Source organism: Muntiacus reevesi, chromosome 16 (assembly GCF_963930625.1).
Source record: "Muntiacus reevesi chromosome 16, mMunRee1.1, whole genome shotgun sequence".
NCBI classification, from domain to species: Eukaryota; Metazoa; Chordata; class Mammalia; order Artiodactyla; family Cervidae; genus Muntiacus; species Muntiacus reevesi.
The window spans coordinates 55,838,198-55,864,467 of NC_089264.1; the positions used below are offsets into that span (position 1 = coordinate 55,838,198).

At 44.8% G+C, this 26,270-nt stretch overlaps 1 protein-coding gene across 2 annotated transcripts in view; it reads right to left on the reverse strand.

The window, feature by feature from the left end:
• RBM47 (RNA binding motif protein 47) overlaps positions 1–26,270 on the reverse strand; it is a 174,433-nt gene that overhangs the window by 80,758 nt on the left and 67,405 nt on the right. For both annotated transcript variants that reach the window (XM_065907355.1, XM_065907354.1), the window contains exon 2: positions 22,643–22,727. The gene's annotated coding sequence lies outside the window, so the exon portion shown is untranslated. The remainder of the gene's footprint in view (positions 1–22,642; positions 22,728–26,270) is intronic.

Consider the following 26,270-nt stretch of genomic DNA (forward strand, 5'->3'; position numbering starts at 1 on the left):
TAAGAAAAAGGTAATTAATATACTTGTGGCAAGTTACATAAACTTACAGTGGTGGGGTAGTGAAATGACTCAACGTAAAATTCAGTTTTCTGACACGCATATAAAAACAATCAAATCTGCTATCCCTCGGGTGAACTGATGTCTTCGGCCCTTCGAAATTGTAGATTTAGTCCTATTTGCCTAAATACACAAAGCCACACTGAACTTTTTCCCATGAAGGAAGTTTCCTCTAATTTTGAAACCATCATTTATTTCAACCATTTTGCAATGACTGGGAACCTGTCAGAAGAAAGACTCTCAGCTTCTGACTGCTAGCGTCACCAGTGAAAAGAGTATGCTAATAATGTTCGTTCATCATCAGTGCTACAGTCCATGGGGTCGCAAAGAGTTGGACGTGACTGAGCAACTGAACAACAACATGCTTGCGGCTTAAACTTAACTTCAGTACCGTCTTTATGATTAGGTTTCCTGCCATAAAATAAAAACAGACTAACGATTCCACATGCTTGTTACACTGCAAATACCATCCAGCAACTTCTTTTCCCAGGAACTGGCCATTAGTCACCTTCTGGAATTACCCTTTTTCTAGATTTTCCTACCGACTGTTTGAGTTTTAATCACTAGTAACACAGTTCCAAGTATCTGTGTCCAGGATATCATTACTACATTTGATCAAAGGTAAACATTTGATTATGGCTCTAGTTTTTTATCATAGACGCTCATGTTTTCTACAAAAGGAAAAAAAAAAAGGTAGAATACTTAGCATTCCCAAGAAGCATTGAGTCATTTGTTTCTCCAAAACTATGTATGACCAGGATGTAAAGTTATTCCTAGCAACTGTGTTCTAAAAACAAAAATTTGAGGATAGGAACAGTCTCTCAAGCTGACCTTTCATCGGGGCAAGGAGTGGGCAAGAGAGAAAGTTTAAGAGTATTTTCACAAAACCCAAGCCACCATTTAGCAAAAGCTTTTCAGGGAGTGAGTCACGGGGTATAATGAAACGCAAATCACAAGGCTACACGTTGCCTCCTAGGAACACTGCACCTGGTTCCGAATTCTTTGCTAAATCAGACGCTGAGTTCTGATTCAGGCCGTGGGGACGGAAACCTCAAGCGCAGGTAGATTTTTACCTCCTTCTGTGTGACACACACGTCCCCGGACTAAAACCGAAAACAACATTCAGCCGAAACTGAAGATCACAATTACGCAGGGACCGCGAGCCACAGGAAAACTCGGTTTGCAGAGCAGTTCTTTGGCCCCCTTCCTCCCCGTGCCCGCCCGTTCAGCAGAAGGAACGCGTATGTAATCGAACATCTTAAACATGAATAAAAACCAAAGTCTGAAACCAGTACCTGCCGAACACCTGGCGCTCCCTCTCCCCTGCTGGCTCTCTCCTCCCACACACTGGCAACGGAATGCCCTTCAAAACCCTGGCTCAGTGCTTCTGGTAAATGTTTTACGAGACACTAAACAGCCTCGTGTCCCACCCTCAGAGCAAACACCATTGAGAGAACACAATATAATGCTCGAAAAGATATCGTGTGATGTGATGTGCAGTAATGCAAATGAACGGGCGGGCACTATTTCCACACTTCCCCTGAAGGGGGAAAAGAAAATCCCAAACTTCCAAGGGGTGGGGTGGGCTAGCAGGGAGGGCTCGCAGATACAAACTTGGAGTTTTGTGTGGGTTTTTTGTTTTTTGTTTTTTTGTAAGCCTCATTATGATAAGCTCATTGTTCTAATCCCCAAGCAAGTCTTGGCTTGTTAAAATGAAAAAGTGTCAAAGGCAAGAGTTAGTAAAGGGTAGAGGTCACAAGTGACTCCGTAGAGACTGCCACATCTAAACATGCACCACGTATTTCTATTTTTCAGGGCAAAGCGGACGCCCAAAAAGCTTTACAGAAACCATCTTCCACACAAAATAAAACGTACTTCCCATTTTCCATACCCTTCAAGTAATTCACAGTTAAAAACCAACTCTGCTCCAAACCAGAAGTTTTGCATTCCATTCAAGTTAACAATTACAACCGGAGGATAACAGAAACTGCCTGGCACTGAAATATTAGCATACCCAAGTCAGGTGCCTCTTGGTACCACCAGGGTTAACACGATAAAGAGAGAGCACCCGGGGATCATCCACAGCACACATGTCCGTCGTCGATGAGGTCGGGAGCTCCCGTGGGCACCTACCTGCTCTTGGAGCTGAGAAATGAGAAAACAGAATTATCCCGTGACCGTCGCGCCGACTCCATAAAAACAGACCAAGGCCGTGGAGAGAAGGAATTGACTTTGGCTTTGGAATCTCACACACACAGCCAGGTTAGGCAAATAAGAAAAGACATTCCCTAGTCCCCACCCCCACCGGAGTCCCCAGGAATACCTAGAATTCTTCATTTCATACCTTTAGGATCTCCAGTGGGGTAGAAAGAAAACTGAACAGGGAACTGCGATCAAGGCTTTTGGGCACACCGGCTGTGTGACCTTGAACAAATCACTTAACCTCTCTGAGCCTGTCTTCCTCATCTGTAAAAGAAAAATGTCTAAAACCAGGAAAGATTTACCCAAAGAACTGCCAGCCCTCTTCATCTGGGAGCGCAGAAAATGGCATATAGACATTTTCAAAGCACTTTCAAGCTAGTTGTCCATTTTTTCTCCCCCACCCCTTACCTCTATAGGTCGCTCCTATCTTGTTTTCAGGTTCCTCAGCATTACAGATGCCTCGGGTTAGTGCCGTGACTAATCCGCCTTGGGTGGGTATCCTGGAGGCCGGTTATCTGGCTCCCAGAGGCGTGGTGAGCCGGCCTCCCGGCCTCCAGCCCTCGCTGCTGGGCCTGTGCTTTCACAACATCTCTCCTCTTGGATTCATCCTGCCCTCTAACACAGATACCTGCACGCTCGCCTCCCTTCCCCTTTCCTGCTCTCTCTTTTTTTTTTTCTCAGTTTCTCCTTCCTATCCCCCTTTCTACCCTTCCTTCTTTGCCCGACTCCTCGACAGAGAGATGATGTGTATGTGGACATCAATCTCTCCTCTCACCCTCTTTCTTCTTTTATTTTATGTGATAAACAAGCCGGTGAGGGAGTGAAACGGATGTGCTATCATCCAGATTCTACTGAAGAGAAATTGGAAAGGTTCAACAGCTGGCTCTAGGTCACGAGGCTGACGCTGGACTTTCCTGACGGGCCAGGGTTTCTCCCTCCTTCACGGCCAGGACCACCCAATTCCCCGCCCTCAGATACGCCTCTTCTCAGAGCCTCAAATTCTCCACATGGTACGACTGAGTCTCCCTGCTAATTCTGGCATATTCTCACGTTCCTCCCTCTGGGTTCATCAAATTCTTATCCTATTTGGGGGGCAGGGGGGGTCTATCTCACTTGACCCCCACAGCCCACCTCCCCTTCTTTAAGCAAACCAAAGAGGAACAAATCTGCAAAATGACAAACCCACACAACTGGGGAATAATTATTCACTTCATAGGAGTCTTTCTCTTCCTTAGTACCTCTCCTGGGTACCCAAGCCACATGGTACCACATATCCACGCACATGTCAACCACTTTCTAGACTGTAAAAGGAGCCCCCTCTGCATCCTTAGCACGCTGACCAGTGCTTATGGTTAAGGAACATATTTGAATTCTGAAGGAAAAAAAGTATGAAGACAATATCAGAATCCAAAGCAGTGCCTAATGGAGTAGACTCCAGGTATGACTCCAGGAATGACTTGAGAGTTTAGGGTTTTGATGTAGTAGCTGTGTTTTGTTCTGTATTCAAAGAGGATGAGAAAAGTGGATTACAAAGATAAGGTGGCAAATAAACTAACCATCAAATCATGCCATGAAACAAGAACCAATGATTAAATGCCAGACAGGGAAGCCTGGTGTGCTGCATTCCATGGGGTCACCAAGGGTTGGACATGACTGGGTGACTGAACTGAACTGATCTACAATCTCATTTAATTTAATCTAACAGAGGAGGAGGAGATAGGTTCAGAGAACCTGCCCCAGGGCATGCTCTTAGCTGATAACGGCAGAGCTGAGAATCAGAGGAGATCCAATCCAGTCATTGCTCTTCATCTGAGCCACTCTCCTGCCACAAGGACCCTGGCTCCAGGGAGGATCTGTTGCTCAAATCCAGTCACCTGTGCATGCTTTCCAGGCTCTACAAGAACACGTTTGGCCCTGTTTTTCTACTCCTTTTCCTTGGGTTCCCCAATCCTTCTTTTCACCTTTCACCCCAAGACAATCTGTCCTGCTCACTTTGAAATCTATGGACAGACTCTACTATCGAGGATCTCAGTTCAGTTCAGTTCAGTCACTCAGTCGTGTCTGACTCTCTGTGACCCCATGAATCGCAGCACACCAGGCCTCCCTGTCCATCACAAACTCCCGGAGTTTACTGAAACTCATGCCCATCAAGTCAGTGATGCCATCCAGCCATCTTATCCTCTGTTGTCCCCTTCTCCTCCTGCCCCCAACCTCTCCCAGCATCAGGGTCTTTTCCAATGAGTCAACTCTTTGCATGAGGTGGCCAAAGTACTGGAGTTTCAGCTTCAACATCAGTCCTTCCAGTGAACACCCAGGACTGATCTCCTTTAGGGTGGACTGGTTAGATCTCCATGCAGTCCAAGGGACTCTCAAGGGTCTTCTCCAACACCGCAGTTCAAAAGCATCAATTTTTCGGCACTCAGCTTTCTTCACAGTTCAACTCTCACATCCATACATGACCACTGGAAAAACCATAGCCTTGACCAGACGAATCTTTGTTGGCAAAGTAATGTCTCTGCTATCTAGGTTGGTCATACCTTTCCTTCCAAGGAGTAAGCGTCTTTTAATTTCATGGCTGCAGTCACCATCTGCAGTGATTCTAGAGCCCCCAAAAATAAAGTCTGACACTGTTTCCACTGTCTCCCCATCTATTTCCTATGAGGATCTCAGTTGACCACAAAAACTGAGATATGGATAGTATGGATTTCCCCACTTCAAGTAAGCCTTTCTGCTCATTTTTTTCCTATGGCCACAAGTTTGATATTTGACTTTAAACATTGTGGACTGTGTTAAAATTCCCTGTGTCAAATATAGTCCTTGGTGTTCTATTGTATTCAAATATTTCACCTCATGCTGCTCAGAGGATAAATTCTTTGTCCCTGAGAAAGAACTGTGCCTTCCAGGCAATATAAATGTTTGATAACAGCATTTTCCCACTTCCAGCCATGCAATTCTAAGTTGGGTTTTGTGCTATTGTTTTGGGTATGCCAGCACGCGGGTGTCCCCCTGGTACTTCTAACCGCCAAGTTCCGTTAGGGCAGAAAAATCAACCTCTCTCTGCTCTTTCACCAGAGCGTCTGTCGTTCCAGAGGCCCACCTCCAGCTTAGATATATCTGAATCTAGCATGTATTTGGTCTGCAAGATGGTTCCAGATCTCTCTGACACTAGTGATAAGAAGGAGGAAGCAGCGAGAGGAGAATGTTTTATTTGGAGCGAGTGAATCTCGCAGAATCCTGGAGAGGTCTTTCCTCCCCTGACTCGTTCAAGCCCCTTCAGTTTTCTGGAGAGGGCGTCCAAGAGCATCCTGAAGGCAGCCTCAGAAAGTTCTGGTCACCCAGCCCAGCCTAAATCAAGCCCTAAGAAAGGTCCCAACAGTCCCTGGTGTTTTTCCAAACTGCTTATGGTAGGAGATGTCGGAACAGATGAGGGGGACACATGACGAATCAACACACAGTCCATCCCTGTCTTTCACTGGGACATTAACAGTTTCACTGGGACCAGAAGGTTCTCAAAGTGAGGTCCCTGGATCTCCTGGCAGACCCTTTCGGAGGTCTGCAAAGTCAAAACAATTTTCATAATAACACTAATATTTCTGTATTTTTCCACTGTGTTGACATTTGCACCAATGCTGAAAAGGCAGCAGAGGGTAAAACTGCTGGTACCTCGGCACAAAAGAAGACAGTGGCACCAATTTGCACCAGCAATCACACCATTCTTCTATTAGCAGGCACGAGAAGTTGTCTTCATTGTTTTTTTGAATGTACTTGAAGCAGGAAAATATTAATTCCATTATTTAATACATCTTGACTCTTGAGCATATACCTTTTTAAACACTCTGTGTGATGAAATGGGAGGCATGCAGAAAACACTCCTGCTGCACACTTAATCATGACCATAGACTCAGGAAAAGTCACGTGTGTGACAGTTACAGGGCGAGCTACCGCTGCTTCTGTCACAGGACACTGTTGTTACTTAAAGAATGGCTGACAGCTAAACTATGGTTGTCCAGATACGGGGTATTTAGCAGATACTTTCTGGAAAGACAAATGAAATGTGCCTGTCACTTCAAAGAACACAACTAACAGTATTTGCCTCCAATGATAAAACTGGAGCTTTCAGGCAAAAGTTAAATGCTTGAGGAACTTAACATTCACCACCATGAACTTAATAGCTTGCCATGTTAAATGCTTTTCTGATGAAATTAGTTGTGATATTAGTAAATGTGATTTTTAATGATAGTATATAATGAAATGTGTCAATATTTCAAAGATCTTCACAACTCAGTAAACCAGTATTTTCCAAATGACCAATTCATAATGTTACAGAACCACACATAATAAAAGATCCATCCATAGCACAAGTAAACCAGTGGATTTTAACATAAGCATAAAAACTTCACTGATATGGTTTCAGATTCCATACTACAAACCAATCTTTGAGAAACTATCTCTTTAGAGTTTGGCTTTAGTGGCAAAGAAGAATGTTCTCAACTACCTGAGAGGTATATCAAAACACCCCTCTCTTTTCCATCTACATATCTTTGTGAAGCTGAGTATTCTTTATTTACTTCAATAAAAATAATATATTTCACCAGATTGAAGGCAGAAGCAGATATAAGAATACAGTTGACTTCTATCAAGCCAGTAATTAAAGAGATTTGCAAAAATATAATGTGCTTTCTAGCATCTATTTTTTTAAATACAGTTTTTCATAAAATGTTGTTTATGTTAACATAAGAAATTCCAATTATTTTTGAAGTACTTAATAAACATTTTTAACTTCTTAGTTTGAATTTCTAATGTGGTAAATAGTTACAGATACAATCCACATAAACAAGAGCACTCTAGGTTCCTCAATAATTCTTAAGAACGTAAAGACAGGGTTGCCAGATTCAGCAAATAAAAATGCAGATCCCAGTTAATTTTTGTTAATTTTTATTTTATACTGGAGTATAGTTGATTAACACTGTTGTGTTAGTTAAATGACTTTCAGATAAACAACAAATAATATTTTAATTATCCATGCAACATTTGGGACATATTTATACTAAAAAAAATTACTTTATTGTTTATCTGAAGTTTATATCTGAGTGTCCTTTATTTTATTTGCCTCTTAAGACGTGCTGAGCCCAGAGAGTTTGAGAAAAGCTGCAGTAGACCATGCCCCGAACATGTGCTAACACACTAACATGCATTTAACAACCACTGTGTACCAGACTCTGCACTAAATTCTTGACAAATACTACCTCTTCAATCACCTCCAAAATCCTATGTGGCAAGTGTTATTGAGATCCCTAGTTTAAGTAAACCTAGTTATTGGTGGAAGGCAAGACTGGAACCCACTCACTCAGACACCAAGATCTCAACTTGTAACCATGAGGCTTACAATGAAATCTAAGGGAGAATCCCAAAGATGATGGGTTTTTCTGCATATTTGCATCTCCAAATTTTAGCAAAGTGATTTCTTTTTTTCTCTGTCTCACAGCTGTGTATATGTTCTATCAGTAAAATGATGGAAGCCAACGCTGTGTGTCAGGAAATTCTATCCAGAACTGGCTGTGAGTATTTGACTCAGAGCAAACTTTCCTAATGGATGCTTCCCTGGGCATGACAACTGCCTTTTTCCGGGCTGGGAATTCCAGAATGGAGCAGTGGTGCATGGGCACTGCTCGTTACTATTAATTGGAAGCTGCTGGGAGCTTGGTGCTGGATTGGAATCATCCTTGAGAATTGATAACTTCTCCAAATGAATCTGTACCAACTGAAGCAAATGCAACTATTGTTTTAAGTGAGCCAAGGTCCAATTTTCTTAAGATCATGACCCAGGCCACTGGATATATTTAATGAGCTAAGGTTTGACAGTAAACAAACTAGGGAAAGTGAGTTTTTTTTATGATACAGCATGGCAGCAAGGGTATATACTCACTGCACCTCAAAGACCTGCAAATACAAAAATGAATTTGCTTGCAGGCAACTTGGACCTTCCCCCCACATTCACCAAGGGGCTTCCCAGGTGGCGTCATAGTAAAGAACCGCCTGCTTATGTAAGAGATGTGGGTTCAATCCCTGGGTCAGAAAGAACCCCTGGAGGAGGGTATGGTAACCCACTCCAGTATTCCTGCCTGGAGAATCCCCGTGGACAGAGGAGCCTGACGGGCTGCAGTCCATGGGGTCGAAAAAGAGTCAGACACGACCTAGTGACTTAGCATCCATGCCCTAGTCGCCTTTCTTCTCCTCCAGTTTCAAGAGTGTGTCCCCGTCCCCCCGACCCCCGCCCTGCTCCCATCAGCTAGACACGGAAGAGGGGCTACACGAGTCTAGACTGCAGGGCAAGGGGGAGGCCCCTAAGGCACGGTAAAGAACCAGGCTTAATCCCCGTGTTTGTATTTACTTTATCCGGGCTGCCTGTACGATGAGGACAGCAATACTCACCTGGCAAGCTACAGTCCACAGGGTTGCAGAGTCGGACACCACTGAGTAACTAACTACTACTGTGCATAATGAAGTGTAGAAAGTGAGGAACATGCAGGGGAGGTAGAGAGAGAAAGATAGACACGAGTCTTTCAGACAGGAAAATTTCTTTAACAAAGGGGAGACTTACCTTCCAGATCTTTTGTTTTGTAAATTTGGATTTTTATTAGATGCCAGATTATGCTAAAGAAGGTTGTGTATACAGAAGCCAAGGCGGATAGAATTTAGAAATTAGCCTGGAGGAGAGAATGGGACAAAGGGAGGAGAAAAAAAAAAAAAAAAGTGTAGATCTGAAAGATTTTCCAGGCAAGAGAACTGAAGTGGTTGCCATTTCCTTCTCCAGGGGATCTTCCTCTCCCAGGGTCTCTCACACTGCAGGCAAACTCTTTACTGACTGAGCAACCAGGGAAGTTGGCCACAGGACTGGAAAAGGTCAGTTTTCATTCCAATCCCAAAGAAAGGCAATGCCAAAGAATGCTCAAACTACCGCACAATTGCACTCATCTCACACGCTAGTAAAGTAATGCTCAAAATTCTACAAGCCAGGCTTCAACAACACAAGAACTGTGAACTTCTAGATGTTCAAGATGGTTTTAGAAAAGGCAGAGGAACCAGAGATCAAGCTGCCAGCATCCATTGGATCATTGAAAAAGCAAGAGAGTTCGAGAAAAACATCTATGTCTGCGTTATTGACTATGCCAAAGTCTTTGACTGTGTGGATCACAATAAACTGTGGAAAATTCTGGAAGAGATGGGAATACCAGACCACCTGACCTGGCTCTTGAAAAATCTGTATGTAGGTTAGGAAGCAACAGTTAGAACTGGACATGGAACAACAGACTGGTTCCAAATAGGAAAATGAGTACGTCGAGGCTGTACATTGTCACCCTGTTTAATTTAACTTATATGCAGAGTACATCATGAGAAACACTGGGCTGGAGGAAGCACAAGCTGGAATTAAGACTGCCGGGAGAAATATCAACAACCTCAGAAATGCAGATGGCACCACCCTTATGGCAGAAAGTGAAGAGGAACTAAAAAGCCTCTGGATGAAAGTGAAAGAGGAGAATGAAAAAGTTGGCTTAAAGCTAAACATTCAGACAACTAAAATCATGGCATCCGGTCCCATCACTTCATGAAAAATAGATGGGGAAATAGTGGAAACAGTGATAGGCTACTTTTCTGGGCTCCAAAATCACTGCAGATGGTGACTGCAGCCATGAAATCAGAAGACGCTTGCTCCTTGGAAGGAAAGTTATGACCAACCTAGACAGCATATCATAAAGCAGAGACATTACTTTGCCAACAAAGGTCTGTCTGGTCAAGGCTATGGTTTTTCCAGTGGTCATGTATGGATGTGAGAGTTGGACTGTGAAGAAAGCTGAGCACAAAAGAATTGATGCTTTTGAACTATGGTGTTGGGGAAGACTCTTGAGAGTGCCTTGGACTGCAAGGAGATCCAACCAGTCCATCCTAAAGGAGATCAGTCCTGGGTGTTCATTGGAAGGACTGATGCTGAAGCTGAAACTCCAGTACTTTGGCCGTGTCATGTGAAGAGCTGACTCATTTGAAAAGACCCTGATGCTGGGAAGGATTGAGGGCAGGAGGAGAAGGGGATGACAGAGGATGAGATGGTTAGATGGCATCACCGACTTGATGGACATGGGTTTGAGTAAACTCCGGGAGTTGGTGATGGACAGGGAGGCCAGGTGTGTTACAGTCCATGGGGTCACAAAGAGCCGGACAGAACTGAGTGACTGAACTGAACTGAACTGACCAGGGAAGTTAGATAATAAAGAAGTACACTTTAGGAACCACATCTTGGTGAGAAACTAGAGAGCAGGCCTAGGCAGAGACAGAATTTGGAGAAATCCAAGGGCCTTTTCCACGGGGCATCTGAAGGGAGCGTAAAAGAGTAATTAAAAAAAAAATTTTAAACGGTCAACTTCACCCTGTGTCTCCGGCCCACATGGCGGGGCTGCTGTCTGAGCTCAGACCCCGGCCCAGCCCCGCCTGCTGACCCCCGTCTCGGGCAGTCTCTCTCTGCACATGCAATCCAGATCCCTCAGGCACTGAAAGGAGGGTCTGCGAGGACAGGGAAAAGAAAAAGGAAAACAAACGGAGATGCAAGCCTGGCTCTTGCCTCAGAGAAGCCTGGAGGACCATGGAGTGCAGCTTTTCCCTTCAAGGGGCCCTCAGAATTTATCCTCCTGAACGCTGAATGTCAAGGAAGACACAGCCAGCAACTGTGACTCACCAGATTTCCAACGTCAAGACCAGAGAGCACAGACTGGATCCAAGGACTGGTTTGCACTCAGAGTCAAGGCCGCTGGCTGCTTCCAACAGAAAGGAGCCCTGGCCCAGCCTCCGCCCCCAGCCCTCTGCCTCCCCCTGACTTCGGCACCGGGAGAACGGGGAGTTTTATCCACTGCGCTTGAGCCACAGGCTATTACAACATTTCAGAAAGCGGTCTGCCTTGAAAAGGCAGATCTGTACATGAAGGTCACTCACCGGCCCTTCCTGTAGAGCCACACAGTAAATATTTTCAGCTCTGCAGGCCAAATGGTTATATATGTTTCTTTTTCTTTTTTTGAGAAAGCCTTAAAAATGTAAAAACCATTCTGAGCTACATACAGAAACTGGCAGCAGAGTGGGCCTTAGTTTGCTGGTCCCTTACTTAGAGCAACAGCTAGAGGTGGGCAGCATAAAAGAGGGGCTTCTGCCTGCAGTTTGGAGTCGCAGGTACTGAAGCCAGAGCCCCCAGAGCCCATGAGAAGTCACTGCGACGAGAAGCCCGTGTACACAACCAGAGAGCAGCTCTCGCTCGCCGCGATTAGAGAAAGCCTCTGCACAGCAAGGAAGACCCAGCACAGCCAAAGTAAATACACCAATTCATTAAAACAAAACAGACCATGAGGCAGCTGTTACACTGCCTTGCTGCCGACAAAGGCTACTAATTCTCCGGCGCACTTGCCTGGCCTAACATCCTCTGCTTGTGGAGTCATGATCCCTTTGCTGTGATCCTCTTCAAAGAAGAATTTAGCTATAGATCTGGTGAAATCAAACCTTAAAATGACAGTCTTATATAGTCAGAAAATTAGATCAATGGGATGGCATTTTAAATAAGTTAGAATAACTTTAACAGGCTAGTTCTCATTTTTCTTTCAGGTGTATCTCTGTGTGTGTGTGTGTGTGTGTGTGTGTGTGTGTGTGTGTGTATACACATGACTGCATTTCTGCCTAAAAGTAAACACTCCATACTTTCATAGTCCTCATACTTGTGTGTGTGTCTGACTCATTGTGACCCCGTGGACTTTAGCCCACTGGGTTCCTCTGTCCATGGGATTTTCCAGGCAAGAATACTGGAAAATTCTTACTGGGTTGCCATTTCCTACTGCAGGGGATCTTCCCAACCCAGGGATCGAACCTGCATCACTTGCATTTCTTACACGGGCAGGCTGATTTTTTACCAGTGACACCACCTGGGAAGCGTGCATACGTATCACAAAATTCCAAACATGGAAAAATCCTCCGACAGCGCCTGGCCTGTAACTGTTAACATTTGGAGAAGCTACAACCTACCTCAGTTAAATGAGACAGTCCCAGTTACAGCACGACTGGCAGAAGAGCTGGGGCCAGAAAGTTGGTTTTCTAATTTTCCAAATTAGTTCTCTTTCTACTACTCTTACTTCCTTGCACATTGCCAAGCGGGTACTACAAATTCAATTCAACAAATACTTACAGGATTTCCATATATGCCCAGCACTGGCTTGTGCTCGGGGATACAAAAGAAGTGTAAGAGAAGAGTCCTGCCTGAGAAAAACTTCTCAGCTCACTGAGAAAGCAAGGCAAACACACACACATGAAACAAATACATCGTCTGACATCATTACGTCATGGCGGGGCTAAAGCAGAGCTGACAGCGTCCTACGATGGTGGGACAGTTTCTGTTTTTGCTGGTTCACATGGTGGACAGTGGCCACGTGTGGCTGCTGAGCACTTAAAATGTGGGTCGTGGGGCTTCCCGGGTGGCTCCGCTGGTCGATGCAGGAAGACATGGGTTCAGTCCCTGATCTGGGAAGATCCCACGTGCTGCAGAGCAACTAAGCCCATGAGCCCCAACGACCGAAGCCCCTGCTCCGGGGCGCCTGTGCTCCACAAGAGAAGCACCGCGGTGAGAAGCTGGCCCACCTAAACTGCAGAGTAGCCCCTGCTCGCCGAGACTAGAGAAAAGCCCGTGCACCAGTGAAGACCCAGCACGGCCAAAAAGAAAAGTAATTTTTTAAAAAATGTGGGTAGTTCCTGGGCTCTTTAATCAAGAAAAATTAAATTAATAAGAGGTGAGAAGAGGAATTCAGGCAAGGCTTTAATTAAGACTCCTGTTGCTGCACAAGAGAGTGAGGTGGGGTGAGCCGGTCCCTTAAATGGGGTGAGGGTAGGCAGGGAGCAGTGGGACAGGCCAGAGCGGTGGCCGGGGTGGCTAGCCCACCCTCGCGGTGGTGCTGCATGCAGGGATCACATGCAGAACCCTGCTCTGGCTCCCGGCACCTCAGAGGCAGCAGCTGGCCTTTTTGGTTTTGGCCTTTTAGTGTTTTGTTCATAATGCGCCTCGACTGAGGACGTGCACAGTTATTTTTAGATCCTCACAGTTTCTTTGCGTTTTGTTGCTCGAGGAGACGTTTGTTCAGGAGCAAGCACTGCAGGAAAAGGTCCCAGGACCCAAGACCCAGACCGTCTCATGACTAAGGAAGTGACCTTTTAATGGTATTTAATTGTAATTCCCTGGTAGCTCAGTGAGTAAAGTCTGCCTGCAGTGCAGGAGACCTGAGTTCGATCCCTGGGTCAGGATGATCCCCTGGAGAAGGAAATGGCAAACCACTCCAGTATTCTTGCCTGGAACATCCCCATGGACAGAGGAACCTGGAGGGCTACAGTCCATGGAATCCCAAGAGTCAGACAGGACTTAGCGACTAACCCACCACCAGAATTTTAATTAGTTTAAATAACCACATGAGGCTAGTGGCTACTGTATTGAGCATCATAGGTCTAAAAAAGCTGTTAAAGATATGGATGGAAGCTATGTAACAGACATCCTGTCACTTCTCCCCCTTGCACCCTTGGCAGAAACCACTGTGGCTCACAGAACCAGATCCCTCTGAGCAGGGATGAGCTCTCAGGATTCCCCATATTTTCACTTGCCAGGATCTGGCATATATAATGAAACCTATTTGCCATCCTTGAGACAAATAGAAGGTGACAAATGTAGCAGAAGAAGGAAGTACTTGGGCCAAGCTTAGAAAGGCAGCGTTTAGACAGACAGAGAAAGGGGCTGATTGTGTGGGGCTGTCCATGGGGAGAACAGCATGAGCAAGGCAGCTGATCGAGTTCTCCTGCCCAGGACAAGGGGGATGCTGGGCTGGCCAGAAAGGGGGCGTATGGTGGAGATAAGGGGTCATGCAGAGGTGGGACTAGATAAAGGAGACCTTTGGATTCCAGGAGGTTATACTTTTTCTCAAGAGCAATGGGAGCCCCTGAAGGTTTAAGCAGGATAATGACAGGAGAAAAACATGTTTTAAGAATTCAATCTGATAGTGAACCACAGATAGGATTGTATAACGGACACATACATTCAGAGACCGGTAAGATAAGAATTGATGTGGTGCTAGAGAAGATTCTTGAGAGTCCCTTGGACAGCAAGGAGATCAAACTAGTCAGTCTAAAGGGAATCAACCCTGAATATTCACTGGAAGAACTCATGCTGAAGCTGAAGCTGCAATACTTTGGCCACTTGATTTGAAGAGCCAACTCACTGGAAAAGACTGGGAAAGATACTGGGAGATTGAGGGCAGGAGGAGAAGGACAGAGAACGAGATCGTTGGATGGCATTACCAAATCAATGTACATGAGTTTCAGCAAACTCCGAGAGATAGTGAAAAGCAGGGAGACCTGGTGTGTTGCAATCCATGGGGTCGCAAAAAGTCCATTGTAATCTGTAAGACTTTAGGTGTAAAGTAATTAAAGTGTATGTTCTCAGCAGTGTTGTAGGGAGAATGTGTAGATGTGGTTCCCAGGATATGTCATGGGGTGGTGTAACAGGGGATCCAGTCTCAGACAGCACGCCTTCAAGCAGTGATAGTGTCTTCCTAAGACCCAAAGGTTTTTAAGGCCCAAACCATCTTCACAGACCACATGGAAAACAAACAAACAAAAAAAAAAAACAAAAACAGCTGCTAGAGATCACAAATTATGCTTTCCAGAAAAAGTCCTTCACCAGGTTAAAAAGCAAAAGTGTAAACCAGTGGTTCTCCACATGGGACCTACACGAGACTCAATCCTGGCGTTTTCAAAAAATATTGATGGTTGGATTCCTCCTCAGACCAATGACATCAGGGTCTCAGTAAGCAGGGCCTATGCCCTGGTTTTTTTTTTTAAGTTCTCAAGATGACTGAAGCCTGAAGCATTGGCAGATATCCCAGGGCTAAAACAGTTCAAAGGGTCTGGGGGCAGCGAGTGATCCAGACCTGAAAGGCTGTGTTCTTAGCCACGCTGGTGAAAAGCTGCAGCCAGTTCCTTAGTGAAGGGGAGCTAGAGGCCAAAAGAGGACCCACCACGACACTTTTTAATTTGCATATTAAACTACACATGGCTTCTATTTTCAGAGTATACGATCTGTCATTTTTAATACACCCTTTCATCATTTTTCACTGAATCAAGTGTGACTGAACTGCTGGGGACTGTGGCTAGTCATTGAACTGGCCAATGAAACACGCCTTTCTCTGAGGATCCCTTGCCTTCTGAGGGGCTACTAGTTAAGCAGTGTAGACACTGGCCTCAGACGGACCTCGGTGAGCGTGCCAGATTTGCTGAGCACTCACTAAAACTCTGTGACCTTGTGCAAGTTACACATTCTGTTTCATACCTAAGTTTCCTTAGCTGCCAAATAGGAATCTTAATGCCTTTATGGGATTATTGTAGAAATTAAATGAGGCCATACAGGTAAAAGGCTTCCCTGGTGGCTCAGATGGTAAAGAATCTGCCTGCAATGCAGGGGACCCGGGTTCAATTCCTGGGTCAGGAAGATCCCCTGGAGAAGGGAATGGCAGCCCACGCCAGTATTCTTGCCTGGAAAATTCCACGGACAAGAGGAGGCTAGCAGGAAATAGTCTATGGGGTCACAAAGAGTCGGACACAACTGAGTGACTAACATTTTCACTTTCATACAGGTAAAAGAGATAATACCATTAAAAGACTTCTTTGGTGCCTGGCACAGAGTAAGCACTCAATAAATATTATCATTATTGCCATTATTTATCATTTATTTTCATCATCACCTCTGGGTTCCTTCTAACGCCAATATTTTATGATTCTAAGAATCGCTGGCGACTGCACAGAAGGAGATTGCCAAAAATTAGCAGGTACTAACAAGTGAAGTAGAAATTAAAGCCTCTTGATGAAAGTGAAAGAGGAGAGTGAAAAAGTTGGCTTAAAGCTCCACATTCAGAAAACTAAGATTATGGCATCTGGTCCCATCACTTCATGGCAAATAGATGGGGAAACAGTGGAAACAGCGTCAGACTTTATTTTTTGGGGTTTCAAAATCACTGCAGATGGTGATTGCAGCCATGAAATTAAAAGATGCTTACTCCTTGGAAGGAAAGTTATGACCAACCTAGATAGCATATTAAAAAGCAGAGATATTACTTTGCCAACAAAGATTCGTCTGGTCAAGGCTATGGTTTTTCCAATAGTCATGTATGGATGTGAGAGTTGGACTGTGAAGAAAGCTGAGCACAGAAGAACTGATGCTTTTGAAATGTGGTGTTGGAGAAGACTCTTGAGAGTGCCTTGGACTGCAAGGAGATCCCACCAGTCCATCCTAAAGGAGATCAGTCCTGGGTGTTCATTGGAAGGACTGATACTGAAGCTGAAACTCCAATACTTTGGCCATGTCATGTGAAGAGTTGACTCATTGGAAAAGACCCTGATGCTGGGAGGGATTGGGGGCAGGAGGAGAAGGGCACGACAGAGGATGAGATGATTGGATGGCATCACCGACTCGATGGACATGAGTTTGAGTAAACTTCGGGAGTTGGTGGTGGACAGGGAGGCCTGGCGTGTTGCAGTTCATGGGGTCACAGAGAGTCGGACACGACTGAGTGACTGAACTGAACAAATTAAGATTTAAATAAAGGCCCAGACTTGATTCAGTTCCCTTCATCCCTGACTCTTCAATAACTACTTCATTCTTTGCTTAAGCTGTCCCTTATGTTGCAGATGCTAGTTTTAGTTTCAAAATGATGTCACTTATTTTGCAGGCACAGAACATGGGTCATTCTTGATGAAAGCAATGGAGTTCTTGTTACTGTTATTTCTGGGCAGCACAGACACCTGCGAACCTGGCTGAAGTGAATGTCAGATCTTCTGCCTCCATCTGTCCCTGCTGCACCTGCACCCAACTGCTAACACCTGGGGGCAAACTGCCTGAACATCAGCCCCCGCCCCTACTCAGCATAACTCTGATGCTTGTCTAATGATGGGTATGAAGACGTTGTTCTTGGAAACTTCGGCATTGACATTTGAGTGTTGCCCATGAAATTTGCCTAAAGGCCCAATGCTGACGTTAGCCACAGATGTCAGCCTCATAACCGTGAAATGTTCTCTTTCCTTTTCACCATACCAATACCCTCCTACAGAGCATAATGCCATCATTGATCGTCATTCTGCCAAAAGACACACATCTTGTTGATGCCCACAGCTTTCTTTTTCTTCGTCCATGATGGGAACAAACCTCTTCCTTTTAGGAAGACAGTCCTCCTTTTGTAGGCAAACATCCGCCATGATGTTATTGGTTGAATCGTGGCCTACATCCACGATGTAGGCCTTTTCATTTTTGAAAATGGGTTACCTTGTTTTGCAAATAGCAAGTCATCAAGCAGGTTGCCAAAGGAACTACTGGCTCTGTGAAACTTTCGTCCAGGTGATGAAATAATTTTAATAAGAGAAATTATCAGTTTGGGATTAGCCACAAACTCCCCATGAAACCCAATTTTTCCTTAAGAAAACCAGTTTTTCCTAATGTATGTTGATTTGGGTCCAGAAAACACACCTCAGGATCATCTTAATTACAGGAATGACATGTCATGAAGACACTGGTTGATTATATCCACAACAGGCTAAGTGTGAGTTGGGCGTAACTGCTTTGATACCAAGTCTTGGGAATTTCTTTGGCATATATCACCATTGGTCTTTATAAATAGCAAAGGACTTTGGCTACACAAAAAGTTACTTTTGCATAAATTCTCAACACCAGCCAGCCCATACCTGAATTAGCACTTTTATTATAAAACTGGATCAGATATCAGACAAAACAAAAGGAGACAAGAGGTCTAGACAAGAAAGTGGTAAATTTGTTCTCTGGTAAATCTGGATACAGATGAGAAAAGAGACTCATTAACTTCTACTGCATTTTCAAAAATACATTAAATATATGAGTTATGACGTTGCTTGTTATTTGATTCATTCCTGCTTTATTAACATTTTCTCATAAGTAAATGGTCTTCCCTGGTAGCTCAGCTGGTAAAGATTCTGCCTGCAATGCAGGAGACCCCGGTTTGATTCCTTGGTTGGGAAGATGTCTTAAAGAAGGGATAGGCTACCCACTCCAATATTCTGGGCTTCCCTGGTGGTTCAGATGGTAAAGAATCTGCCTGCAATGTGTGAGACCTGGGTTCAATCCCTGGGTTGGGAAGATCCCCTGGAGGAGGGCCTGGCAACCTATGCCACTATTCCTGCCTGGAGAATTCCTATGGACAGAGGAGCCTGGCGGGCTACAGTCCCTGGAGTTGCAAAGAGTCGGACATGATTGTGCAACTAAACACAGCACAGTATCACTAAACAGCTTAGCTTTCCTCCTGAAACTCCCCTGGGGCAAGGGCCATGTCTGAACCATCTTTGTATTCCTCACACTCCTGCCCCAGCATCTTTCATCATGGAGTCCTTTTAAGTTTATTAACCTGAATCAAATTAAATTATGGGCCTTTTTCCCCCTCTCTGCAGTAGTAAGTTATATGGTACAAAGTAAATACTAAGAAGTAAAGTGTGATGGGAAAAAAATATCTGTTTTCAGAAGAAGCATAAAAGTCACAATTAGAACCTGCCTTTGGAGACTGACTTCAGCAGCCTGGGGTCATTCTGTGAAGGTCCCCATTTGTAGTTGAGCAAATGAAAGAGAATTTGTTTCAACTCACTTGCTTGATCTTTTGTGTACCTTTTCTTTAGCAACTTTCCTTCATATGGACCACATGAGTTAGGTGACTGTAAGGAGCCTAAGTCCTACTTGACTTATAGCATGCCTTTTTAAAACAAAATGATAGCAAGATCATTTTCCAGAAGGTAGCCCTTCTGGTAATTTTTAGGGATTTGAGGAAAATTGCTTCTAAGAAATTTGTGATCTCATCAAATGAAATCTACAGTAGAGGAACATTAAGAGTCATTTTAGCAAAGAAAACAGTATATTACACTGTTAACCTTTTCCTCCTTTTCAAAAGTAACTTGCATCTTCAGCTTACAGGTTAAACAATATCCACTCCAGAATTTATTAACTTACTTGGAATGGAAATCTAGGCTATGATGACTAGGAAAGGTCAGCACTCAAAATGTTTCACAATTTTACTTAAAGGTCACCAGAAACTCTGCGATTTCCCCCCTTTGCCCTTCCTAGGGATGTCCACCACCTGATGTCCTATCTTGATGGAGGTGCACAGACTCCCTGTGACTTGAGAAAAATCAGATAATGACCTAGATGTCAAGTTTTTAAGAGGTCTGGCCAAAGAGGTCACCAAAAGTTCATACTAAAAGTTCAAATTTCTATATATCAATCATGGCCAGTGATTCCCTTTTTTTCTGAATGGGGAAAACAGATCAAGCTTATCTCAAATTGAGGTAGAAAAATCTTGAAAAATAAAATTAGAAGTTCTGTTAAAAAGATATATCTAGCCCTGGTCAGCCCCTACACTCAACAGATCTCTCAAAAATGACATCGAATTCATTCACGACTAAGAAACCAGCAAGTGTGGTCAATTCAATGGAACTGGGGTTCCGTGTGGTGTGTGATATGTGCACATGTCTAAATGAACAGGTGTGAATTTCTAAATCTGCCAATTAAGTTACTCAGTTGCTCAGCAGTACTCCGGATAGAAAATGTCAACACTGAGCATGAAGATTTGATATCTGAGAATCTCATAATGGTCCAAAATGGAAGGAGGGTCAGTAGCTGACCTCTGTCCATTCTAGTTAAACCATATATATATATATTTTTTTTTTTCCTTTTTTTTTGGTCGTGTCACACCACATGTGGGATCCCAACGCAGGATCAAACCTACCCCACTGCTGCAGTGGGAGCATAGAGCCTTAACCACTGGACCATCAGGGAAGTCCTCCATCTTTTTTTTTCCCCCTTAAATCTGGCTTTTCGATGGAGGAATTATATATTCCATTACCAGTAATCACCCCTCCCTGATGCCATTAAATAAACAAAGAAAAAGAAAAGTGGACACATTTGTTCAAGAAAACAATCCCTCACTAGAAGCTGATCACTCTCTGTGAGGGGTAGCTGAGGGAAATTAAGAACACAGATCTGAAAAGAATTCAAAAGATTGGTAGGAAAATAGAACCTGGAATCCAGCTCTAGGAAATAATGCTAATTGGAAAGGAAAAATATAAGTCAAACCACAAAACCAAAAAAGTCTCTTAAAGGTCTTTTAAAGACATTCTTACAGACATTTGATGAAGTCAAAAGATTCTTCCAGAATTTGACATCTGTTTCTCTGAAGACATTTTCCTTTACTTCTTTCCTCATTAGGTCCATGCTTGTTCCTTGAACCTGATGCTCTCTGGCCCATTTTGAAACCCTCCAGATACTCCTCATTTGACAAGTCGCTACTGCCCGCCCCCAGCCTCCCATGCCTAGTAAACCATTCATTCCTTCTTCTTTGGGTCTCAGTTAAAACAGCACTGAAATTCCAAGAAACCTTCCCTGATGGTCATTCCTTTCACTAACATTCAAAGTAGGTCCTCTCTTAATTCCTTATAATTCTTCTTCAGCCCACTCACAACTCTTTCATTATTTAATGTCTGCCTTGACTACCCCTGGTGGCTCAGACGGTAAAGAATCTGCCTGCAATGTGGGAGACCTGGGTTAGATCCCAAGGTTGGGAAGATCCCCTGGAGAAGGGAATGGTTACCCACTCCAGTATTCTGGCCTGGAGAATCAGACGTGACTTTCACTCTCACTTTCTTTTTGACTGCTAGACCAGGTCCCTGGGGGCAGAAAACCAATCTTTTCTGTCTTAATTACCCAGCATCTAGCACAGAGCCCAGCACTGTGCTAGGGAAAACCTTGGTTAACTGATTCACCCACTGACTTTAGGGTTAAAGTACATCACATATGGTTCCCTACAATATAGAGGTTCTGAAAACATTAAAGCCTATATAAATCAGATTCCATGTGATTTGGAGAATCCAGTCCATACTGTGGCATTGTACTCTACAAAGATGCTATTTACCCATGCATTTAACATGAATGTGAATTTGGACTCATTCACACATAAATGTGAAGAAGGAAATGGCAACCCACTTCAGTATTCTTGCCTGGAAAATCCCTATGGACAGAGGAGCCTGGCGGGCTACAGTCCATGGGGTCGCAGAGTTGGACAGAACTGAAGTGACTTAGCACAAGCACTCATGCACACATAAACCATCCTGACAAATCATTCTGGGGCGAAATATTCCAAAACAGAGCATCTTACTTGTAAACGCCACGATGCCAAGCACTGGAGAGGACGCAGGTGTTGGATAAGAGAGGATCTGGTCCTAGGATCTGCTATCTAATTGACTGCTCCATGAGGTGACGTGGGCTGTTCTGAAAGCCAGCACCACCGCTAAGGAGGCCCACGGGCTACTCATCTTATCATGTGGAGTGACAAAGATACTAGTTCCTAAAGGCGTTTGCGCTTTGTGAAAAACAGGACACAGAGAACACTTAATGCTAGTCATCTGGGGGTTATTAGAAGGATGCTGTATTTCACCAAATCAGAATCTCCGCAGCATGCACCCCCACTTTCAGTTCAGTTCAGTTCAGTCGCTCAGTCGTGTCTGACTCTTTGCGACCCCGTGAACCGCAGCACGCCAGGCCTCCCTGTCCATCACCAACTCCTGGAGTTTACTCAAACTCATGTCCATCGATCCCCACTTTAGACATGTTAAATTATGAGGGGAAATGTACTTTTAGAGTTATGAAATGCAGTGAACTACAGGAGAAACTCAGTATGAAAAGACTTCAAGCAAAGTCTCCACATATAGGCTTGGTCACTCTTTTTACTGTGGGAGTCCTCTGGGGCCAACGATACTTATACACATACAGGACACTCTGGCCCAGTAAATTAAGCAAATGTCCAGAAGCAAAAAACAATCAGTGTTGGTGAAAAAATGAGAGAGAAGGGCTTCCCTGGTGGCTCAGTGGTAAAGAATCCGCCTGTCAGTGCGGGAGATGTGGGTCCAATCCCTGATCCAGGGGGATCCCACATGCCACAGGGCAACTCAGCCCACGCACAGCTACTGAGCCGGTGCTCTAGAGCCCGCCGCCCCAGAGCCTGTGATCCGCTGCAGGAGAAGCGGCTGCAGTGAGAAACCCACGCAGCCCGACTAGACACAGGCCTGGCTCGCCGCAACCAGAGAAAGCCCACACGGCAACGAAGACCCAGCGCGGCCAGAGATGAACGGGGTAACCTTTAAAGTACACAGATAATGACAGAGAGGGAGGGTTAACGTTTGGTGTCGCCAGGCACTGTTCACCCACTTTTCTCCAACGCTCGGTGATGCTTGTTTGAAGGGAAGACGGAGTCAGATGACTTACCAAACCTCCTCGGCGAGCCCAGGAGCGGCTGCTCACTGCCAGGGGACCCGACACAAGGCGTCCTGATGCCTCTGCTACCCGAACTCTGAAATGGAAAAGGTAACACCGTTAACCCAGAGATGGCTAACGAGGACGTGCGCTTGATGACGGCTAAGTGGACGGAGGGGAGGCGGGAAAGAGGAGAAATGTGGCGCTTGGATCACGGCACACCTTCTGTGTGTGCAGATTATGGGGAAAGCTACAGAACCAGTCAGTACACGAGATCCGCACTGGCTCACAAACATGGAGAAAATAGGTCATGTCCTTCTGCCAATTCCACAGGGCGATTCGGGTTGCTATTGACTAAAGTATGCTCAGGGCTTCCCAGGTGGCGCAGTGGTAAGGAACCTGCCTGCCAATACAGGAGACACAAGGGATGCAGGTTCGATCTCTGGGTGGGGAAGATCCCCTGGAGGAGGGCAGGGCAACCCACTCCAGTATTCTTGCCTGGAGAATCCCACGGACAGAGAAGCCTGGCGGGGTACTGTCCATGGGGCTGCAAAGAGGCGGACACGGCTGGGAGCGATAAAGATGTCTGCACAAAGGATATTCAAGTGAAAAACATCTCAACTCTGACAAGGAGAGAAGAGGAAAACATATAAAGAGGTGGTGCAACTGGGAGGGGGAGCTCATGGATTTCCTAGGTGTTCAAACTCTAGTCTACTGCTTGCTAGCTTGGAGACTTTAGACCTTTTACTCAACCTCTCTGATCCTTCTTTTTCTCATCCAATATGAGCCTGCTATCCACCTGTTAGGGACGCTGACAACAAACAAGACAACAGGGCTATGAAGGGCTATGAAGCCCTTAGGGCCCAGTGAGAGAAACCATTCAATGGAGGGCAGCTATGATTATCATATTCCTTTAAATTTCTTTCTGTAGGGGCACAGTAAGTGTGGTCTTTTAGGGTAAATCACCAAACACTCAAGATGGTCTGAAGTCTGTGATCTGTTAGCGTTTCAAAATATTTCTTTACCGGAAGCCCTTTGCAGCTGGCTTTTCTGCCCATATATGAACAATATTCCTTAAGTATTCAGCTTCATCTTTACGTAAACGCATTTGATTAACTAGGCTCTGTACACCGGACTTCATCATGCGACTAGTCCACCAAGAATTAATAAAACCGCACAGGACTCCCACTCCCTCCCTTTCCAAGAAAGACCATAAGTCTGCAACCTACCTCTGGGAAACAAAATACTGAGTTCTGCTAACTCCTCTAGTTGAAATAGGTAATCATTTGTTCCAAAGTTCTTCCCAACTCAATGGCCTCATTAACCAAGGTTGAGCTTTTGATTAACATACAGTGCTTGAAGGAACTTTGACCCAGAAAACTGGCATCTGACTTGCTTCTGAGCCCAACTTGTGTCACGAGTGCAGGTTTCAAGGGTAATAAAGGATCCGGCTGTTTGCTCACAGCAAACGGAGGCGGTGCCATGTCATTACAGAGCTTTCCCCAACTGTCCACCCAACCCTTGGCAAAGACAGTTTGCAGCCGGCACGTCGGCTTTTGGAGTGAACAGAATGAAAAGGTGTGTGTTACCAAACTGAAAAGCACCTAAGTTCTACCTGGCATTTTACCTAAATGTCAGTTGTTTAAGAAACATGAATATGATCCCCAGATGACAGTGATCAGAGCAGAGATCAGGTGTTAGGGCAGGTGCATGCTCTGTCTATCCAGATTCTGCCTCAGTGAGCAAACCGCTCTCTCGGAAGGCTCCGGGGTTCTGCAACACTCATCAGCCACAAGACGGAGACCGCAGCGCCTGAACGTTCACGTTCTTGCCTATTTTAAGATGAACAGTGTCCTTCCCAAATTCACATGTTGAGGTGCTGACATCATCCCCGCCTCAGCACCTCAGAATGTGACAGTGTCTAGAGATGCCTTTTGAGAAGGTAATTAAGCTGAAAAGAGGTCATGTGGGTGGGCCCTAAAGTTGCTCAATGGCTCAGCGGCTCAAGAATCTGCGGACAGTGCAAGAGACAAAGGAGATGTGGGTTCGATCCCTGAGTCAGGAAGACACCCTGGTGTAGAAAGTGGCAGCCCACTCCAGTCTTCTTGCCTGAGAAATCCCATGGACAGAGGAGCCCAGCAGGCTACAGTTCATGGTGTCGCAAAAAGGAGACTGAACCCTGCTACAGTATTATAATTTAGTATAGTGCCTAGAATCATTCTTAGCTTCTATTTAGGAGGTGCTAGTGGTAAAGAACCTGCAGGCCAATGCCCGAGACACAAGAGACACAGGGTTTGATCCCTGGGTCAGAAAGATCCCCTAGAGGAGGGCATGGCAACCCACTCCAGGATTTTTGCCTGGAGAATCCCATGGGCAGAGGGGCCTGGCGGGCTACAGTCCATGGGGTCACACAGAGCCGGACACGCCTGAGCCACTAACACGCACACAACCCAGCCTGGCTGGTGTCCTTACAAGAGATTAGGACACATCCACATTCAGACCAAGGGGACGCCGTGTGAGGACACAACGAGAACGTGGTCATCCGCAAGCCAAGGACAGAAGCCGCAACAGAAACCAAACCTGCCAACAACTTGATCCTGGGCTTCCAGCTTCCAGGACTGTGAGAAAATAAATCCCTCTTGTTAAAGCCCAGTCTATGGTATTTTTTTATTGTAGCCCTAGTGATCTAAACCACTACCTATCTCTCTGTACCCCCAACTGTATGTTCCAGGACCAGGCAGATAATAAATGAGGAAGCTGACCAAGAGCAAAATAACAGGAGAGGTGTCAAATTTTATTTTATTTATTTTTTTATTTATTTTTTAAATTTTTTATTTTTCAGTGGGTTTTGTCATACATTGATATGAATCAGCCATAGAGTTACACGCATTCCCCATCCCGGTCCCCCATCCCACCTCCCTCTCCACCCGACTCCTCTGGGTCTTCCCAGCCCACCAGGCCTGAGCACTTGACTCATGCATCCCACCTGGGCTGGTGGTCTGTTTCACCACAGATAATACACATGCTGTTCTTTCGAAACATCCCACCCTCACCTTCTCCCATAGAGTTCAAAAGTCTGTTCTGTACTTCTGCGTCTCTTCTTCTGCCCTGCATATAGGGCCATCGTTACCATCTTTCTAAATCCCATATATATGTGTTAGTATGCTGTAATGTTCTTTATCTTTCTGGCTTACTTCACTCTGTATAATGGGCTCCAGTTTCATCCATCTCATTAGAACTGATTCAAATGAATTCTTTTTAACGGCTGAGTAATATTCCATGGTGTATATGTACCACAGCTTCCTTATCCATTCATCTGCTGATGGGCATCTAGGTTGCTTCCATGTCCTGGCTATTATAAACAGTGCTGCGATGAACATTCAAATTTTAAAACTTTTACATGAGACAAGTGCTCGGGCCTGGTGCACTGGGAAGACCCAGAGGGATCGGATAGAGAGGGAGGCGGGAGGGGGATCGGGATGGGGAATACATGTAAATCCACGGCTGATTCATGTCAATGTATGACAAAAAACACGACAATATTGTAAAGTAATTAGTTTCCAACTAATAAAAATAAATGAAAAAATAAAAATAAAAAAATAAAACTTTTAAAAATACTGGGTGGCCACACAAAGTATGT